General features: G+C 34.4%; 1 long non-coding RNA gene across 1 annotated transcript in view; it reads left to right on the plus strand.

The window, feature by feature from the left end:
* LOC309804647 overlaps positions 1–20,853 on the plus strand; it is a 61,548-nt gene that overhangs the window by 11,583 nt on the left and 29,112 nt on the right. Inside the window, exon 2 of the long non-coding RNA XR_014294150.1 lies at positions 13,526–13,577. This is a non-coding gene — a long non-coding RNA (uncharacterized lncRNA). The remainder of the gene's footprint in view (positions 1–13,525; positions 13,578–20,853) is intronic.

Raw genomic sequence — 20,853 nt, forward strand, 5'->3', positions numbered from 1 at the left:
AGCATTCCAGTGACGAATTTGTGCCTCCTGTCTCCTCTAGACTCCTTGAGTGTAGAGTAGGTCACTTCCACAAGGAAATACACAAAGATTTTCACTAGGCTTAAAGCTATAACTGCTTCCTGGTGTCTTTGGGCTCTTTATAGCAGTTGATCAACTGGCTCAGAAGGCAGCTACTATACTACCAAAGGTCATTAACAGTGACTACCAAAGGTAATTAACTGTGACCATCATGAGGGTTGCCGTTCCATAACAAGAGCAGGGCAAAAGGTACACGGCAGTCAGGAGATCCTGTGGGTATTTCTTGGTACTTCTCTGCTAAACTTTAGTTGTAAATGGGTCAGTAAATAGACACACCTGATAAATACACAGTAACCAAGGCTCAGAATCTTTAGCAATCAGAATTTCCACCATGCAACCACAAAGACCAGTAGAAGTACTAGTTAAATGTAAGAGGGGTCTTGATTGGGTAGCAGAAAAACTAGATGATACGTGTCAATTACAGCCTTAGACCAACTGCAGCAGCATGTACTGCAGTTCATTGCAATAACTTTTCTATTGTAAAACTTCTCTTAAGTTGTGGCCAACCTTTGGCCTGGATGAAATGAACTAAATGTGAGAAGGAAGCAGATTTGAGCAGTACAATCCATTGACCATGGTGGAGACTAATGATGTCATATTTAGATTCCTTTTATTAGGACAGTGTATCCTAACTGTCTTAAGGGTTGTCTCTTACTGGTTCATAGCTTCCTCCCTTTCAAAGGTTTACTGTTGTCCAAATAAAATAGGTTATGCTCACTTTAGGGGACAACCTACAGTCAATGATTGGCTGACAGGGATACTTAACACCTTCCTCTTGCCTCAAGCTGAGGCCAATTTGTTGGACTCTTCATGCTCTGGGACATCTCATGAAATCAGACTGAAGCTACTCCCCTGCTGTGATCTCATCCAACTTTTGTCCTATTCTGCTTATTTCACTCACTTTCTCCTGAGATGAAGAGAGAATTCATTCAAAAAACCATGTGCAACTAAAACCCTGTATCAGCCTGTTTCAGGAAAGCCAAATTAAGACACTTTGTGACTGTGAGATTTTAAATTAAAAGTACGAATTTTCAGCTTTCTCAGTTGTAATCTATTAAAGGTACAGTTGACCCTTGAACAATGTGGGGGTTAAGGGTCCTAACCCCGGTGAAGTTGAAAATCTGAGTATAACTTTACAGTAGGTCCTCTGTATCTGTGGTTCTGCATCTGCAGGTTCATCCAGCCCTGGGTCATGTAGTACTGTAGTACATATATATTGAAAAAAATCCACATATAAGTGACTCCATGCAGCTCAAACCTGTGCTGTTCAAGGGTCAACTCTATATGTTCCTGCCATTGCTCTGTAGGTAGAGGTTTCTACAAAATCAGCCACTCTATAATTCCTAATACCCTGCCTTCGGTCAGCTGAGTAGTTGAATGTTGCAATAATGGTGTCTTCTATATGTTATTATATCACACAGTACAATTTTCAAATGCTGAGAAGAAGATAATTTGCTTGGCTCTGATATGAAATATATATTCTGGCCTTTTTCTAACTGTATCTTGTACCACTGGTTCAGGCGTTTATAGAATAGTGTTCTTGTACACCTGATCTCATGTCACTTCTGTAGACTACAGTCCAGGCTCCCATGGCTTTGGGCTTCTTACAACAAAACTGAGCTCATGTCTAGGTCTGGCATTGGCTTTGTCCCAAAATGTGTTGCCTTGAGGGCAGACCATAGTACTGGTGAGTTAATCCCTAGGCCTGAGAGAAAGTTATGCAACTGCTCCTTCGGAAAGTGCTAAAATGTGAGGTGCGGACTTCCACAAAGGCAAGTGCAAAGCCCCTTGCCATATATGGTACAGACCCAGAGGCACTGAGGCTCAGGGTGCTGGCTCTCCTCATATCATCATGTTCCAGGACAGAATTCTTGAAAGTGAGGATTGTAAACTCACACCTGACCTTTCAATGACTGTAAAGATATGTTTTCAAGGTAGGAGAATTGAACATTATTTATTAATGGCTTTAGCTTCTTTAGATATTTTAATTATTTAATCATATATATGGATCTTATACTCTTGCAAATGTTAGGTTGGACTTAGTATTGCAATCGTTAGTTTAGACCATAATTTCTATATTTGAACCCAGGTAACATATTTGTATAATGAACATTACAATATGTCCAAGCATTCCACATGCACAACTTTTTCCCTTTGTTCATCTTCTGCATCTACACATTTTTTATACTTACATGCCTGAATTGTGAAATGCACATTAACTCATCTTTTTTACAAATACATTTCATTTTATTCAATACTATCCCCACTACTAACCTCATTATGTCTATTTGTATTATTTCTCTGTTTTTGACATAGTTTGTAACACCTCTCCATTTTGTATCATATGAGAACCTTATTAATATTCCATTTACTTGCTCTTCTAAAATTCTTAATTAAAATGCTAAACAAGATATTAAATCAGATGGAGGCAAAGAATGACCTCTGTGACAGACCAGAAGACAACTTCCTCAATGTAATATTGCTATTTATCATGTTTCTTGATATATTACTTCAGATAGTTTTCTGTGACTGTGAAATCAATTTAATATTTTCCTAAAATACAGTTTTGCTTTAAAACTTTACTTATGGATCTCAAGATCATCATTATAACCTGCAAGAAATAGACTTCTTCCATTTTATAAAAATTGTTAAATAAATGTTGTATGATGAATACTTGTCTAATCAGGATTCAATTTAAGAAGTGTTTTGTTTTTTCAAAACACTATCATGAATCATAATTAATGTAGAAAAATAGACTTCTGGTTTAGTATATTTAAAAAATGGGATTTTTGTAAGAAAATATGAATATCTTGTAGGAATTTGTTCAACACATGTCTATAATGTTCATTCTTTCCTTCTAAGCTCACTGTATTAGGGCACTGAGGCTTTTACTTAACAACCAGAGACTTACTTAACATTTTTCTAAAATGGCTGAATAAAACTCACTCACTAACTCAGAGGAAACTTGGAAGATTCTGACACCCATTCAATGTAATGTGGAAATCATCATTTCAAAACAGTGGAAAAATTTGAATTGTCTCATGTGTTCATATACGAATATACTTGAACCACTCACTCCACTGAACAAAACGTATGTTGAAGGCATATTGTCCTCCTTATTTAAAAAATATCTCAACTAAGTATTCTTTTTTTTTTTAACACCACAAGAGGAGTGGTTTAGGGATGCCACATTTTCTGGTTGTTAGTTTTTCTTTAAATATAATTTGGGGTCATAGTGTACCTAACAACCATATTTTTTTACACATTCCAGTGTATATTACTACTTTAATATCCCTAAAATATATCAGTTAAACATCCTAACATGTACAAAATACATTTAAAGGGACAGGGATGAGAATAAAAATGTTAAAAAGCACCCCATAATAATCAACATCTTGAAACATTTACTTAAAATTATTTAATTAAACATTTGCAAAGTATAATCATATAATTAAAATGAATGCAATTAAAGTAAGTTTTAAGTAAACCATAAAACCTATAAAATTTGAATAATTATAAAACATAGAACACGTATTTTGGAGATTATTGGAGATTATGAATACACATCTTTTCAAAAGCTTATGCCTAATATTATGGAACGCCATTACCATTCCCCATTTAAACCTATGATACATGAAGCTTTTAAAAGTGAATAATGGACACAATAGTGAATAATAAAGGACAATGTTCCTGCCCTCATAGGCCAAAATGGGCAAAATTTTACAAACTAATTAATATTATGAGAATTCCAGAGAGTGAGAGTATTGGAAATATAAGCAGTATAGTTGGAGAGGATGTGATTGAGGGACTGAGGGAGTTTGTTTCTTCAAGAGGATTAGGAAAACAGATACTTCATCATGATTTTCACCAAACTTCTGGAATTTAATGAGTTGTATGTGTATATCTTACAATGAATGAATCCACTATCTTATGAGAAACTTCAAATTGGGCCCCCAGAACAGAGGAAGAGCCTCCAGAACTCTATGGTGATTTATGCTGAAATATTTCAGCACTTGTCAGAGAACAGAACTAACCTGAGTTATTTTAGTAATTTAAGTTGTGAAAGCTTATTTTACACAATGAAAAGTAGGTAGTATGATAATGACTATGATGATAATTAAGTCTACGTTGAAGTATAGGTTAAGATACTATCTTCTCTGTGTCTATCATTATATGCAAGGTAATATTTTATACATATTTATAACATTTCCTTCTCTGTGTTTAACTATTATAAACATAAATAACTTTTTCAATTTCATCTTAACTCTATTAAATGTCTTCAGTGAATAGTATATATAAAAATATATGTGTGAAAAGAAATAAATTGAAAATAGTTATCATAGTAAAAACAAGCAGAAATGCAATAACAATATAAGATATAGTATAAAAGTATCCCTCAGCATCATCTCTTTATTTTTGATGTATCTATCTTTTGTCACAAAAATAAGAAATTATGTAATAATGATTTGTATTTTGTATATCAAAAGTGGAGCCTTAAGAAAAGGTAGATATCTACATTTCAAACTTACTGGGTCCAAAATATTTTGTCAACCCCATTAAACTCCTTAAATCAGGTGCCTAATTAAAGTCACAGACATCCTGTCCAGGGCTTCAGAGTTTGCCAGTTATTCTTCCAAATAGATGAGCCAGTTGTTGAATTATAGATTTGTGCTGTGGAAAATTCTTATGTTAGTGGTAGTCATATATTCATTAACTTTATGTCTAAATGGAAAAACTGAAGTCTATTATACATATTAAAGTAGGGTGGAAGAAACTATAGAACTTGACCATTCTCTTTTAAAACCAATATTTGCTTCATCTTTTTGTTGTGTCAATATAGCACCCATAGACTGTATCTGGCAACTAAATGTCAATTTAACCTTCAGGCTTTGCAAATTTCATCCACATTAAACTATATATCGTAAGTGGAGAATGTCACAGAGTCTAAGTGTATGCTCTAGATCTTTACTTATAATCACTCTGCTGTTAGAAAAAAAAAGTAAATATTACAATGTTTATATTCTGGACACCTAGGGCATAAATAAATTTTATTTCTTAGATGAGTCACCTAAGAGATGAGCTTGTTCAGGAAATACTGGTTTCAAGTCTATGAAAAGGGAAAAAAAAATTTGGAAGGGAATCAGGGTATGGAACGATCAATATGAAAGTTCACACTAAATGATGCATCTTTTCATTCAAGTAAATGTCAGCTATCAGTTTCAGAGCACTGTCCTGATTTTTAAGAATAAAGCCATGAATACAGTGCAGAATATGATGAAAATAAAGATCATAAAAGTTTGGGAATTAATAAAATTCTACATTGCAGAAAAGAGGGTGATTTCTTTTAGCATATAGGACATAGGGGTCATTTTCAGAGGCTGTCTTTGGAAATGTAGCCCTTTAAGTGGCATTTCATTCTGTAATATTAAAAAGCAATTTTATAGGCCAGTTTTTTCTTTTATCTGAAGTCAAGTGGAATGTAGAAATAGTTCTACAAAATATTCAGAGAAGAAATATTCTTTTACCTCTTTACCTTTGGGGTAGGGACCCAAAGAGTTTTATTGATCTAAAACCCTGGAGCAATTTGATGGTCCCTAATCAGAGAAGTACAACTGAAACAACTGAACAATAAAAAAAAGTTACTAAGCTACACTTTACTCCCAAATCATATGGCAGGTTTCCTGCATATTATAAACCATCAACGTCAGATAGTAAGTTGTACAGGCACTAGGTGTGTAGAAATCTTGACTGACATGTTTGGATTTTATTTCTGATGCTTCCAAAAATGATATTTTACATCATTTGCAATCCTCATGGAACCACTGATGTTTTAGATAATTTTTATCTAATAAAAATGTTTTGTAATTCATTTGGTTCATTTTAGTTATTGGATAATATTTTTTTACTTTATTATTTTAATCAAATTAATGGCAAAACAAAGCAAACTTGAAGACTGAAATGCACTTCATAATCAAGGGTTATCACAGAAAACACAAAAGCTTTATATAAGAAAAATTCCCAGAGTAATTACTTTTATTAGAACACATTTACTTTTGGAGTAAACAGAGTTTAAAAATCTAAAACTAACATTACATTATGTTTCAACTTAATTTAATATAAAATTTAATATAATTTTAAAAGAGGATGGACTAGTTTATAATTATTACATTTTAGCAACATGATCCTACTTGGACCCAAATGTATACAACAATTCCTGATTAATGCTATCAATTTAAGATAATCATGGATGTTTGTATTAATATCCCAACTCCAAATGGTTTGAACAGTAAGACATTCATTTGTCTACCTCAAAATCTGAAGGTATAACTATTTAAAGGTAGGTTAATTAAGAGACACTTAAAAAGACATCCATCCACTACACAGGATTTTTCATCCTCTACTCTGCCTTCCTCAGCAGTTTGACTTTTGTTCGAAGGTAGAAATTTTCCCCAGAGATCCCCCTGCAGATTCTACCTTGTGTCCTTTGGCCAGAATGGCATTATTATATGTCCACTCTTAAATGAACTACTAGCACCCAGAAAGGAATGACCATGATTATTTTTACCTAATGAAAATTAATCACTACCCTTGGGGAGGATGGGGAGAAATGGTGTGGACAAAGGGAGGGGGCCGCCATAGAAGAAAGGAAACAAGTACTAAGCTATAACGAAGTGTATTTTTCACACCAGCGATACTGGGAACTGTTGGTTTATTAGAAGAAACTTTGTGAATCAATAAACTGATTTGACCCCTCCTGCAAACCGAAGGGAAGGAAGAGAGAGAGAATTATTCAAAATGAGGAGATTACATGTATTTTCTCCAGAAAAGATAGCCTAGCATTGATTTTTAAAAGCTAGTTGGTCCCAGAAAGTAGGGCAGGATTTGAAGATATTTTTAATAATATTCTGTCTGTCATGAATTTGAAAAAAACAGTACTAAAATATATTTGAGTGATTTGAGCAGTGCTGACATGCCTCCTACTTTTTACTTTAAATCATGACTATCTTTTTTAACCTTTGATTTTAAGCCTTTAAGAGAAACATTTTATATTTACATGGCATATTCAATTTAGGATCAAGAAGCAGTCCATAAATTGATTTACTAACTATAGACCATGTTCTGCACTTAATTATTCACCATTATATTCCTCTTTGGAGTCTTAGGATAAAAAAAATGTAGTTTCTCCCAATACTGAAATAAATTCAGTCATGTCTCTGGGCTATTTGGAAGCTATTCAATTGTATAAATTAACACTCAGTAGCAGCTTAGAATTGCTCGCAAACATTTTAACTATAGAAACACATAAAAACTCTCTTGCTGATATCTAACTAGGGAGAAGTAAGAGAGGAGAGGAAAGGAGAAGACAGGAGGGGAAGAGAAGTGAGGAGAGGAAAGGGAAAGGGAGGGCAGGAGAAAAAAATATCAAGAAGTGTCTTAAGAAAAGTGAATAGGCAGTATTTTAATCTATTTTTAAAAGTTCAGTACACTTAAATTAACTGCTTTACTTAGAAAAAATCAAGTATGCCACTTTTCTTGTGAATTAAGCTAATTACAGAGCCCCAAAATGTATTTAAAAGGAACTGTCAATTTTTGGATTAGAAACACGTAATATTCATTATTATAATACTACATCCCTCATCTTTATTCAAGTAATTTCCTGTACTTTTTTATGTGAGCAATAAATTCTAATACCATGGAGACTCAGATTAAAATAAGATCTTATAGTGTTTGAATCAATCAGAAACAAAATAAAATATTACCTCATATTTAACACAGTTGTGATTTTAAGTAGAGTCAGTGAAAGACTCAGTTCTTAGTAGGCAGAACTTAGTTTGAATGTACTGCTTGTTCTGCTAAAAAATTTTTGTTTTTGATGTTTTTTAACAAATCTAAATTTCATTCATTTAGCTGAAGAATAACAATAGTAAAGCATATCTTTGTTAAATCATCTAGGTGTACATATATATGTATTGTACATGAGAGAATGTGAGACTGAATATGTGTGTGTTTCTTGTACAGAGGTTTGTATATATACAAATAAACATAAAAATTTAATTCAAAATATGTTATTTTAAAACTGAAATCAGTGTGATTGATATTCATTGGTACCTTGATATTTCAGTCTATTTTCAGTAGTACCTAATAATTTTATAAAGCCTTTTACAGAATATGAAAAATTAATTCAAAATTTATTTTAAGCTTAACTAATATTATCTGAAATTTGCTATATACATACCAAAGAAACCCAAAAAACTAGTACTCAAGAAGAACAAACTGGAAACAAGCATTTTAAAATGATAAACTTTTTTACATAGTTCCAGTTTGCATGGGGAAAAAAAATCAATTATTTTTAACTTTAGTTTCTGACATGGTTAAGATACATTTAGAAAAATCTAAGAAGCTAGACGTATAGCGACTTGATATTCATTTACATTCAATTATAGTATAAATTTGAAAATAACAAAATCAAAACCATGCTAGTATGTTTGCCATATGTGTAAGATGTGTAAGTAACATTTCTGGATTTAGATAGCATTAGAATCGATTAAATATAAATACCTGCATTTGAAAAGTTTTTTTTTTTCATATTAGTTAAAATCTAGAGAACTTGCTTCATAATCATTGTAATTTATCCAGGCAACATGTACAAACAATATGGGCATACATTCTTTACTGATGATTTTAAATAACTCGATTTGAAATTCAGATAATTTAAGTGGAAAACAGCCATTGGCTCAACATTCTTTTATTAAAATGGTGGACATAATGACCAACCCCTGAACTGTCAGCTTCTTGTTGCCTGGTTGTTACATTACTATATGCAAAGACCCGCCTCTGAAATCCATGTGTAGGTATCTGGTTTAAGCTTATTATTTATAAGTTTGGTAAACATATGCATAAGTTCTGAATTTATTTTTGTACTATAGGCCAATTTGAAGCATCCGAGTCCTATAAGTATGTCGTATAAGTATAATAATTTGTGTATATTAATAAGCCCATGTACCTGAATAATACAATCTGAAACTTTGAATTAAAATCTTGTTTACCAGTAGAGAGGCAAATTCTAGCCTCATTTATCCATTGGTTTACTAGACATGTGACTACAAATCTTAAAACCAGAGAAAGCTGAGAAAACTGTATCGGCCTAGTGCCACATTTCAATGACTCAGTAATAAACTCACTTTGTTTACACTGATATGATGCACTTGAAAGACTGAACATATTTCATATAATCAATAAGTATACCATATGTTTTAGTGAAAATTATCAATAGTTGTCCTGAGATTCAGTTATTCATTCATACAATAGATACATAATTAATGCCATATTTGTCAGATATTGTGATATAACAATGAGATACATAGTAATTATTACAGTATTTATTTGCTGATTTTACAGAGTGAGATAACATCTTGACCAGCTTCACAAAAATAGCATGTACCCAGAAGTGGAACGCAGATTTTTTTTCCATCTTAGCCAGCAAGATACTTATGTTCCATTTCAGAAACACTATGTCTTTAATGAAGATTGAGGAAACATCACTATCGTATCAGCATATTTCTAAATGCCCACAATGTAAATATGGAAATACCTTATTGTCTCTGTAATATAACCCTTTTTCAAATGCTTACAGTATTATTATCACGCTTATAGGAAACTGTAATCATGTTTCTTTTCACTGTAACTATTCTCTCATAGGTATATGTTTTATTTCACCAAAACTACAGGTTATAATACTGATAAAATAATGTGTTCATACAAAGTTAGAATTGAGAACTATTCTTTCAAAGACTCTGGTGGGCACTGATTGTTTTAAAAAAGAAATAATAATAAATCAAGAGGGCAGGCAGAAACTTTTAGAGGTGATAGATATGTTTACAGTATAGATTGTGGTGATGGTTTTATGGATATATACTTATCTCCAAACTCATCAAGCTGTGTAAATATTAAAAAGGTACAACTGGGGTTCCCTGGTGGTGCAGTGGTTGAGAGTCCGCCTGCCGATGAAGGGGACACGGGTTCGTGCCCTGGTCCAGGAAGATCCCTCATGCCGTGGAGTGGCTAGGCCCGTGAGCCATGGTGCTGAGCCTGTGCATCCGGAGCCTGTGCTCCACAACAGAGAGGCTACCACAGTGAGAGGTCCGCATACCGCAAAAAAAAAAAAAAAAGTGCAACTTTTGATTTTATTCTATTTATCACTTATGGGCCTTTCTTCCATCTCTTTCATAGTAGAGAGATTAACAATACCCAGAGAACTTAGCAAAACTAATTTAGGGATAAGTAAAGTGCTACAGAACAATTATAAAAAAAAAACTGAAGAACTACTTAGGAAGATTTGCACAAAGAGAAAAACCAAGACAAGGTGAATATCTTCCCAGATTTCATCAAACTCTTAAGGAAAAATGATGCCCATTTTATATCATCTTATCTTTCACATAAATCATCCTTTTAAAAGTCGTTATCACTGTTACCTGAAAAGAATAGTACAATGAAAAGAAATTATATAGAACCATCTAACTTATGAAGATGAATTCAAAAGCATTAACCAGAATATTGGAAAAGCAAATTAGCATTAATATAATTTATGAAGTAATAACCTCCATGGTACTAGTGATTTCCTAATTCTCATGATGATCTCAGAGAAGTTATTGTATTATTTCCTTCATAACCTATATTAATGATACATATATTATTTTATGTTTCAAATTTATATTTGACAAGTTAATAAAGAAAAACATTCGAACATCCTGCTATGAGCAGCTATCATTTATAGTGCTTGATATGTACCCATTTTTTAGTAAAATAACGTTCAAAAAGATGATCCAAGAGATCAATGTGTCTTCTAAACTATCAGACAATCTAAAAACCTTATATATCATCAAATTAAAACATAAAAATATTCAAATAACAGCCATAAACAACAACGAAGTGAAGAAAATACAGAAAGTATGTTTTATCAAGGGCAATCATACCTGCTTTAGAGAGCTATTTTTCACACAAAAAAAATTAATAAAACAAATACCTAATGCACCTTATGTATTCATTAAAACACAAGCTCCAAAATCACTTATTCCTAGTGGCTGGAGGTAATTGAATTCTATTTCTTTTAAATATTAAGTGTAAACAGTGCTTACCAAGAATTTAGGTATATACAAGAATTTTGGAGAACTTTAATATCCACTAGTTCACTAAGGCCACTGTTTAGACATGAATAACTGAAAGACCCATCCAGCAATGTCTCATTATATGAAAAAGGCCCAAACAAAGCACAAGCTTGGTTCAAGGAAGGGTGTCAAAGAGGCAGGTGTCAAAGGAATGATTCTAAGATGCTCAGTACCTAGTATTCAGATTGTCTTTTCCCTTAGTACACAGTCATTATCAGACCTATGTCTGTGTCTCTTGCTGGAGGAAAGATCTACGATAAAAAGTGAACAAAAGGTAAATTTAGCTTTTTGAATAAAATATTTTGGGGGCAGTGCTATCAAAGATAAAACATATCTGTATTATCAGCCAAAGCTGCAGCAGTATCTGAAAACTGGATCCTCTACAATGAGCTGGAATTTTGGAGGGAATATAGAGGAATGCTGCCGTTCTATAGCAAACATGACTTCCACACACTATTACACAGAGCAGCAGTGGGTAGTGTGACGAGTCTGAAAGGGAGCAATATATTGAAGGTCAAAACATACCCAAATGGTGATTGATCTTTCTTCAAACTTGATACCTTGTTTGTGGCTCTAATAGCTACTCAGTGTTTGGTAAAAGCTAACTATTTCTACATTCAAAATAATCTAAATGCATAATATTTTTATATACATATTATTATACTATAGGTATATTTTAGCCATCTATAATGGAAACTACAAGAAAATTACTTTTGACTTTACATTTTTACCTTTACTCTTTTTCTTAAGAAAAAAGGCTATGCCAGTCAAATATCAAATAAAAGTGATCTTAAAGTAATTTTGTAGTTTATGAGTAAATATTTTAGAGTAAATATTTATGTGAGGTATAACTGAAGAGTACTTTCACAAATTATATCATTTTCAAGAGCATTTCAGGTGTGTATTTGTTTACTCTTATAGCTTCATTTTATAATTATTCTATATTCATTATGAATCATTTAGTAATGATATAAGAGCTTTTTTACCAAGACATTATATATATAATTAATAGAGATATGAAAAAATGTCTATGCATACTTGGCTTATGATATTTTTATTGTTGTTTTAATCTTTTATGTATAAAATTCTCTCAGTTAATATTCCTTTAAATTAGAGTTTTGAAAGTTTTTTCATCTCAGAACCTTTTTAAATTCTTAAAGAGAAAAAAATGATCCCAAAAATGTGATTTTTAATGTGATATATATATATATATATATATATATATATATATATATATATGATTTGTATTGTATTAGTAAATAAATGTAAGAAACTTTTTTTTTTTTTTTTTTTTTTTTTTTTGCTGTACGCGGGCCTCCCACCGTCGCGGCCCCTCCCGCCGCGGAGCACAGGCTCCAGATGCGCAGGCCCAACGGCCACGGCCCACGGGCCCAGGCACTCCACGGCACGTGGGATCCTCCCTGACCGGGGCACGAACCCGCGTCCCCTGCACCGGCAGGCAGACCACCAACCACTGTGCCACCAGGGAAGCCCCTGAGAAATTTTTAAACTTATGATTTAAAAACTGATCTATGAATCAGTTTTAGAATACCAAAAATAAACCCATTACATACTATTGAAACTGCACTCCTTCTCGTGTGGGACTCAAACCCAGCCAAAACTCAGATTGTGACTCAGACCCACAGGCTGGAACTTAACCCACCTGCACCTCAGATTGGGACTTGAACCCATGATCCCTGACTAGAAGGGGACTTAAACCCACTGTCTTTTGATTAAAACCTCTCACCTCATGTCAGGATTTACTGAAGGTCGGGTTCTTTTGTCTGGTTACCGAAAGAATTCAGTGGGAGGGAAATCAGCAGGCAAAGGGTGAGTTTATTATCATAGGATGTTTGTGAGAGATACAAGCGGGCTGGCAAGGGACCTCAGCAGCCTGGAGAACAAAGAGGGCTACATTTTTATAATCAAAGAAAAAGCGGGAAGGGGAGAAGACCACCTTTTTCCTCATTCTTGGGCAGACGTCAAGGCTTACATCATTAGTCTCTCCTTTGGCTCTATATGGTTTAATGGGGACTGTCATGGTGTTTAAATCATTATTTAAATCATACGTATATTAGCAAAAGGGTGGTAACATATACCATAATATGGTAATTTATCTCAGATTTTTGTATAATGTCCCCTTTCACCTAGTTTCTTTCTCCTTTCACCTATATTTTTATCTTGTCTACATCAGAAATGCTACTTTTCCAGGACTATTAACTCTTTGACTTCATGTATCACGATTCAGACCCTTATGCATTGTCTTGTGTTTTAATTATCAGGACTTGTGACTTCAGTGTATATGAAGCTTGGATGCACCTGGTCTTCTTCAAGGTAGTGTAGACTGTTGTTACATTACTAGATTCTTTTCTCGAGTGGTCATTAGCTTACAACAGTCTCCCAAACTCCCTTAAAATTCCCTTCTGTCTTTAATCTCCTAGTGGGATTTCTAAACTGACTATTTAACTTATCCTAATCTATCCCTATCACTAACACAACCAACACATTAAAAAAATGATGTTCTCTAAAAGAACAATAAATTAGTCAGAGGAATGATATTGTTTTATGTTTTTACACCTATCTTTAAGTCTGCTTTAATAGAAGATAACTTGACTCCTATATCTCTTTCTGCATTCAATTTGTTACAAAATGTTTTAGTCAAAGGATATAAAGGAAATCCAAAAAAGGATGAAATCCAGGAAAGGATTAACAATTAATTAGCTTTTGAGATCATTGTGCATATTCATCCTGATCCAAGCTAAAAGAGTATAAGTGAAATATGAAACCATACCAATGAACTTGTCATACTCTACTGAAATCTATGTTGCACTGTAAATGGACCTAATACACAAGTATAATTTTGTCCTTTGTTACTTTGGAAAATATTGCTTCAATAGTTATACAGATCTTCTGAAAGTTGATATACATTTATTAATATTACCATTTATTTCATGGAAAATTCTTTCAGTGTTGAGGAGCCATCAGCTGACAATTCCTAAAATTCTACTTTTTGCTCCAGAACATTCATTTTGCTAATAGCAATGATCAGAAAAAGTTGTTTTCCTTAAAGTGAGTGGCTCACTTTAACTTCTCTGTAAAGTGTTTGCAAAACACCCAGGTCTGAATTACCATGATTTCTTTTCAAGATTTTTTTTCAGTAAAAATGGTTTCCCTTGGGGGGAAAAAAAAGTATTTAGTTTAGTGCACAACTCAAATAATCACACTGGTAGTTTTTTTTCTGGATACAAGAAGCAGATGCCCTTAAAGAGGACTTTCAGAGTTTCTTTGGAGGGGATAATGGCAGACTCCAGGAGAGCTCACACCAAGGAATACTTCCCAGACTTCTGCTGCCAGTGTTCTTGTGCCTGCAGTGAGCCACAGCCAACCCTTGCCTCTGCAGGAGACCCTCCAACACTAGCACCCATGTGGTTGACAGGGTCTTGGTGCTCCAGACGGGGGTCAGGCCTCAGCCTCTTAGGTGGGAGAGCTGAATTCAAGACATTGGTCCACCAGAGACCTCCTGGCCCCACGTAATATCAAATGGTGAAAGATCTCCTAGATATCTCCATCTCACTGCTAAGACCCAGCTCCACTCAAGACCAGCAAACTACAACTAGCAAGAGAGGAATACAACCCCAACCATTAGCAGAGAGTCTCCCTAGGAGCATAATAAGTTCACAGACACTGCAAAAACACCACTAGACACGGTTCTACCCACCAGAAAGACAAGATCCAGCCTCATACACAAGAACACAGACAACAGTTCCCTCCACCAGGAAGCCTGCACAAGCCACTGAACCAACCTTACCCACTGTGGACAGACACCACAAACAACAGGAAATACGAACCTGCAGCCTGAGAACAGATGCAAAATGCAGTAAGTTAAGCAAAATGAGAAGAAAAAGAAATACACAGCAGATGAAGGAGCAAGTGAAAATCCACCAGACCAAACGAAGAGGAAATAGGCAGTCTACCTAAAAAAGAATTCACAGTAATGAGAGTAAAGTTGATCCAAAATCTTGGAAATAGAATGGAGAAAATACAAGAAACGTTTAATAAGGACATAGAAGAACTAAAGAGCAAACAAACAATGATGAACAACACAATAAATGAAATTAAAAATTCTCTAGAAGGAATCAATAGCAGAATAACTGAGGCAGAAGAACAGATAAGTGACCTGGAAGATAAAATATTGGAAATAACTACCCCAGAGCAGAATAAAGAAAAAAAGAATGAAAAGAACTTAGGACAGTCTCAGAGTCCTCTGGGACAACATTAAATGCACCAACATTCAAATTATAGGGGTCCCAGAAGAAGAAGAGAAAATGAAAGGGTCTGAGAAAATATTTGAATAGATTAGATTAAAAACTTCCCTAATATGAGAAAGGAAATAGTCAATCAATTCCAGGAAGCACACAGAGTCCCACAGAGGAAAAATCCAAGGAGAAACACACAAACACATACTGATCAAACTATCAAAAATTAAATACAAAGAAAAAATATTAAAAGCAGAAAGGGAAAAGCAGCAAATAACCTACAAGGGAATCCCCATGAGGTTAAGAGCTGATCTTTCAGCAGAAACTCTGCAAGCCAGAAGGGTGTGGCAGGACATAGTTAAAGTGATGGAAGGGAAAAAAAACTACAACAAAGATTACTCTACCTAGCAAGGATCTCATTCAGATTCGACAAAAAAATAAAAACCTTAACAGACAAGCAAAAGTTAAGAGAATTCAGTACCACCAAACCAGCTTTACAACAAATGCTAAAGGAACTTCTCTGGGCAGGAAGCACAAAAGAAGGAAAAGACCTACAAAAACAAACCAAAAACAATTAAAAAAATGGTAATAAGAATAGACATATTGATAATTACCTTAAATGTAAATGGATTAAATGCTCCAACCAAACGACATAGACTGGATGAATGGATACAAAAACAAGACTTGTATATATGCTGTCTACAAGAGACCCACCTCAGACCTAGGTACACCTACAGACTGATAGAAAAAGATATTCCATGGAAATAGAAATCAAGAAAGGTGGAGTAGCAATTCTCATGTCATACAAAACAGACTTTAAAATAAAGACTATTACAAGAGACAAAGAAGGTCACTACATAATGATCAAAGGATCAATCCAAGAAGAAGATATATTGATTGTAAATATTTATGCACCCAACATAGGAGCACCTCAATACATAAAGCAAATGTTAACATTCATAAAAGGGGAAATTGACAGTAACACAATAGTAGGAGACTTGAACACCCCACTTTTACCAATGGACAGATCAGCCAAAATGAATATAATTAAGGAAACACAAGCTTTAAATGACACATTAAAAATGGTGGACTTAATTGATATTTATAGGACATTCCATCCAAAAAAAACAGAATGCACTTTCTTCTCAAGGGCTCATGGAACATTCTCCAAGTTAGATCATACCTTGGGTCACAAATCAAGCCTTGGGAAATTTAAGAAAATTGAAAACATATCATGTATCATTTCCAACTACAATGCTATGAGACTAGGTATCAACTACAGGAAAAAATCTGTAAAAAATAAAAACACATGGGAGCTAATCAATATGCTATGAAATAAGCAAGAGATCACTGAAGAAATCAAAGATGAAATTTAAAAAAACAAACCTAGAAACAAATGACAATGAAAACACAACAACCCAAAACCTGTAGGATGTAGCAAAGGCAGTTCTAAGAGGGAAGTTTATATCAATACAATCCTACCTCAAGAAACAAGAAACAGCTCAAATAAACAACCTAACCTTACACCTAAAGCAATTAAAGAAGGAAGGACAAAAAACCTACAGTTAGCAGAAGGAAAGAAATCATAAATATCAGATCAGAAATAAATGAAAAAGAAATGAAAGCAAAGATCAATAAAACTAAAAGCTGGTTTTGAGAAGATAAACAAAATTGAAAAACCGTTAGTGAGACTCATCAAGAAAAAAAGGGAGAAGACTCAAATAAATGGAACTTAAAATGAAAAAGAAGTAAAGAGTGACACTGCAGAAATTCAAATAATCATGAGAGATTACTACAAACAACAATATGCCAATAAAATGGACAACCTGAAAGAAATGGACAGATTCTTAGAGAAACACAATGTTCCAAAACTGAAACAGGAATAAATAGAAACTAAAAAGAGACCAATTACAAGCACTGAAACGGAAACTGTGATTAAAAATCTTCCTTGTTTGTTACAAAAGCCGAGGACAGGAAGGCTTCAGAGGCAAATACTATTAAACATTTAGAGAAGAGCTAACACCTATCTTCTCAAACCCTTCCAAAATATAGCAGAGGGAGGAACACTTCCAAACTCATTCTACATGGCCAACATCACTCTGATACCAAAACCAGACACAGACGTCAAAAAAAAAAAAAAGAAAGAAAGAAACTACAGGCCAATATCACTGATGAACATAGATTCAAAAATCCTCAACAAAATACTTGCAAACAGAATCCAACAACACTTTAAAGGGATCATACACCATGATCAAGTGGGCTTTATCCCAGGAATGCAAGGATTTTTCAGTATATGCAAATCACTCAATGTGATATACCATATTAACATATTGAAGGATAAAAACCATATGATCATCTCAATAGATGCAGAAAAAGCTTTTGACAAAATTCAACACCCACTTATGATAAAAACCCTCCAGAAAGTAAGTATGCAGGGAACATACCTCAACATAATAAAGGCCATATATGACAAATCCACAGCCATCATTGTTCTCAATGGTGAAGAGATGAAACAATTTCCACTAAGATCAGGAACACGACCAGGTTGCCCACTCTCACCATTATTATTCAACATAGTTTTGGAAGTTTTAGCCACAGCAATCAGAAAAGAAAAAGAAATAAAAGGAATGCAAATCAGAAAAAAAAAAAAAGAAGTAAAACTGTCACTGTTTGCAGATGACATGATATTATACATAGAGAATCCTAAAGATGCTACCAGAAAACTACTAGGACTAATCAATGAATTTGGTAAAGTAGCAGGATAGAAAATTAATGCACAGAAATCTCCGGCATTCTTATACACTAATGATGAAAAATATGAAAGACAAATTAAGGAAACACTCCCATTTATCACTGCAACAGAAAGAATAAAATACCTAAGAATAAACCTACCTAGGGAGACAAAAGACCTGAATGCAGAAAACTATAAGACACTGATGAAAGAAATTAAAGATAATACAAAGAGATCGAGAGATATACCATGTTCTTGGATTGGAAGAATCAATATTGTGAAAACAACTATACTACCCAAAGCAATCTACAGATTCAATGCAATCTTTATCAAACTACCAATGGCATTTTTCACAGAACTAGAACAAAACATTTTCATAATTTGTTTGGAAACACAAAAGACCCTGACTAGCCAAAGCAATCTTGAGAAGAAAAATGGAGCTGGAGGAATCAGGCTCCCTGACTTCAGACTATACTACCAAGCTACAGTAATCAAGACAGCATGGTACTGGCACAAAAACTGAAAAATAAATCAGTGGAACAGGTTAGAAAGCCCAAAGATAAACTCTCGCACACAGGATCACCTTATCTTTGATAAAGGGGGCAAGAACATACAATGGAAAAAAGACAGCCTCTTCAATAAGTGGAACTAGGAAAACTGGACCACTACATGTAAAATAATGAAATTAGAACACTCCATAACACCATACACAAAAATAAACTCAAAATGGGTTAGACTTACATGTAAGACCAGACACTATAAAACTCTTAGAGGAAAACATAGGCAGAACAATCTATGACATAAATCACAGCAAGATCCTTTTTGACCCACCTGTTAAAGAAATGGAAATAAAAACAAAAATAAACAAGTGGGGCCTAATGAAACTCAAAAGCTTTTGCACAGCAAAGGAAACCATAAACAAGACAAAAAGACAACCCTCAGAATGGGAGAAAATATTTATAAATGAAGCAACTGACAAAGGATTAATCTCCAAAATATACAAGCAGCTCATGCATCTCTATATCATAAAAACAAACAACCCAATCCAAACATGGGCAGAAGACCTAAACAGACATTTCTCCAAAGAAGTTATACAGATTGCCAACAAAAACATGAAAGGATGCTCAACATCACTAATCATTAGAGAAATGTAAGTCAAAACTACAGTGAGGGGGCTTCCCTGATGGCGCAGTGGTAGAGAGTCCGCCTGCTGATGCAGGGGACACGGGTTCGTTCCCTGCTCCGGGATGATCCCACATGCTGCGGAGCAGCTGGGCCCGTGAGCCATGGCCACTGAGCCTGTGCATCTGGAGCCTGTGCTCCACAATGGGAGAGGCCATAACAGTGAGAGGTCCGCGTACTGCAAAAAAAAAAAATAAAATCTACAATGAGGTATCACCACACACCAGTCAGGATGGCCACCATCAAAAAATTTACAAACAATAAATGCTGGAGAGGGTGTGGAGAAAAGGGAACCCTCTTGCACTGTTGATGGGAATGTATATTGATACAGCCACTATGGAGAACGGTATGGAGATTTCTCAAAAAACTAAAAATAGAACTACCATAAGACTCAGCAATCCCACTACTGGGCATATACCCTGAGAAAACCATATTTCGAAAACAGTCATGTCCCACATTGTTCATTGCAGCTCTATTTACAATAGCCAGGGCATGGAAGCAACCTAAGTTTCCATCGACAGATGAATGGATAAAGAAGATGTGACACATATACACAATGGAATATTACATAGCTGTTAAAAAAATGAAATTGAGTTATTTGTAGTGAGGTGGATGGACCTAGAGATTGTCATACAGAGTGAAGTAACTCAGAAAGAGAAAAACAAATACTGTATGCTAACATGTATATATGGAATCTCAAAAAAAAAAAAAAGGTTCTGAGGAACCAAGGAGCAGGATAGGAATAAAGGCGCAGATGTAGAGAATGGACTTGAAGACACCGGCAGGCGGTAGTGTAAGCTGGGACGAACTGAGAGAGTGGCATGGTCATATATACACTACCAAATGTAAAATAGACAGCTAGTGGGAAGCAGCAACATAGCACAGGAAGATAAGCTCGGTGCTTTTTGTCCACCTACAGGGGTGGGGTAGGATTGTGGGAGGGAGACACAAGATGGAGGAGATATGGGGATATATGTATACATATAGCTGATTCACTTTCTTATACAGCAGAATGTAACACACCATTGTAAAGCAATTATACTCTAATAAAGACATTAAAAAAAGAGGACTTTCATTCATTGTAGCATTATTCATGATAGACAAGATATGAAAACAAGCCAAATATTCATCAATAGACAAATGGATAAAGAAAAATTGGTATGCACATACAATAGAATATCATTCTGCCTTAAAAACGAAAAAAAAAAAAAAATCCTGGCTCTACCTGTAAAGCATTATGCTAAATGAATTAAGTCAGTCACAGAAGGACAAATACTGCATTATTCCACTTACATGAGTTATCTAAAATAGTCAAACTTGTAGGAGCAGAAAATAAATGATGGTTGCCAAGGTATGGGGAAGGGAAAATAAGAGTTACTGTCCAATGGGTATAAAGTTATAGTTATGCAAGATGGATAAGTTCTAAACATCTGGGGTACAA

Source organism: Mesoplodon mirus (genome assembly GCF_964341445.2).
Source record: "Mesoplodon mirus genome assembly, chromosome: 5".
Classification (NCBI taxonomy): domain Eukaryota; kingdom Metazoa; phylum Chordata; class Mammalia; order Artiodactyla; family Ziphiidae; genus Mesoplodon; species Mesoplodon mirus.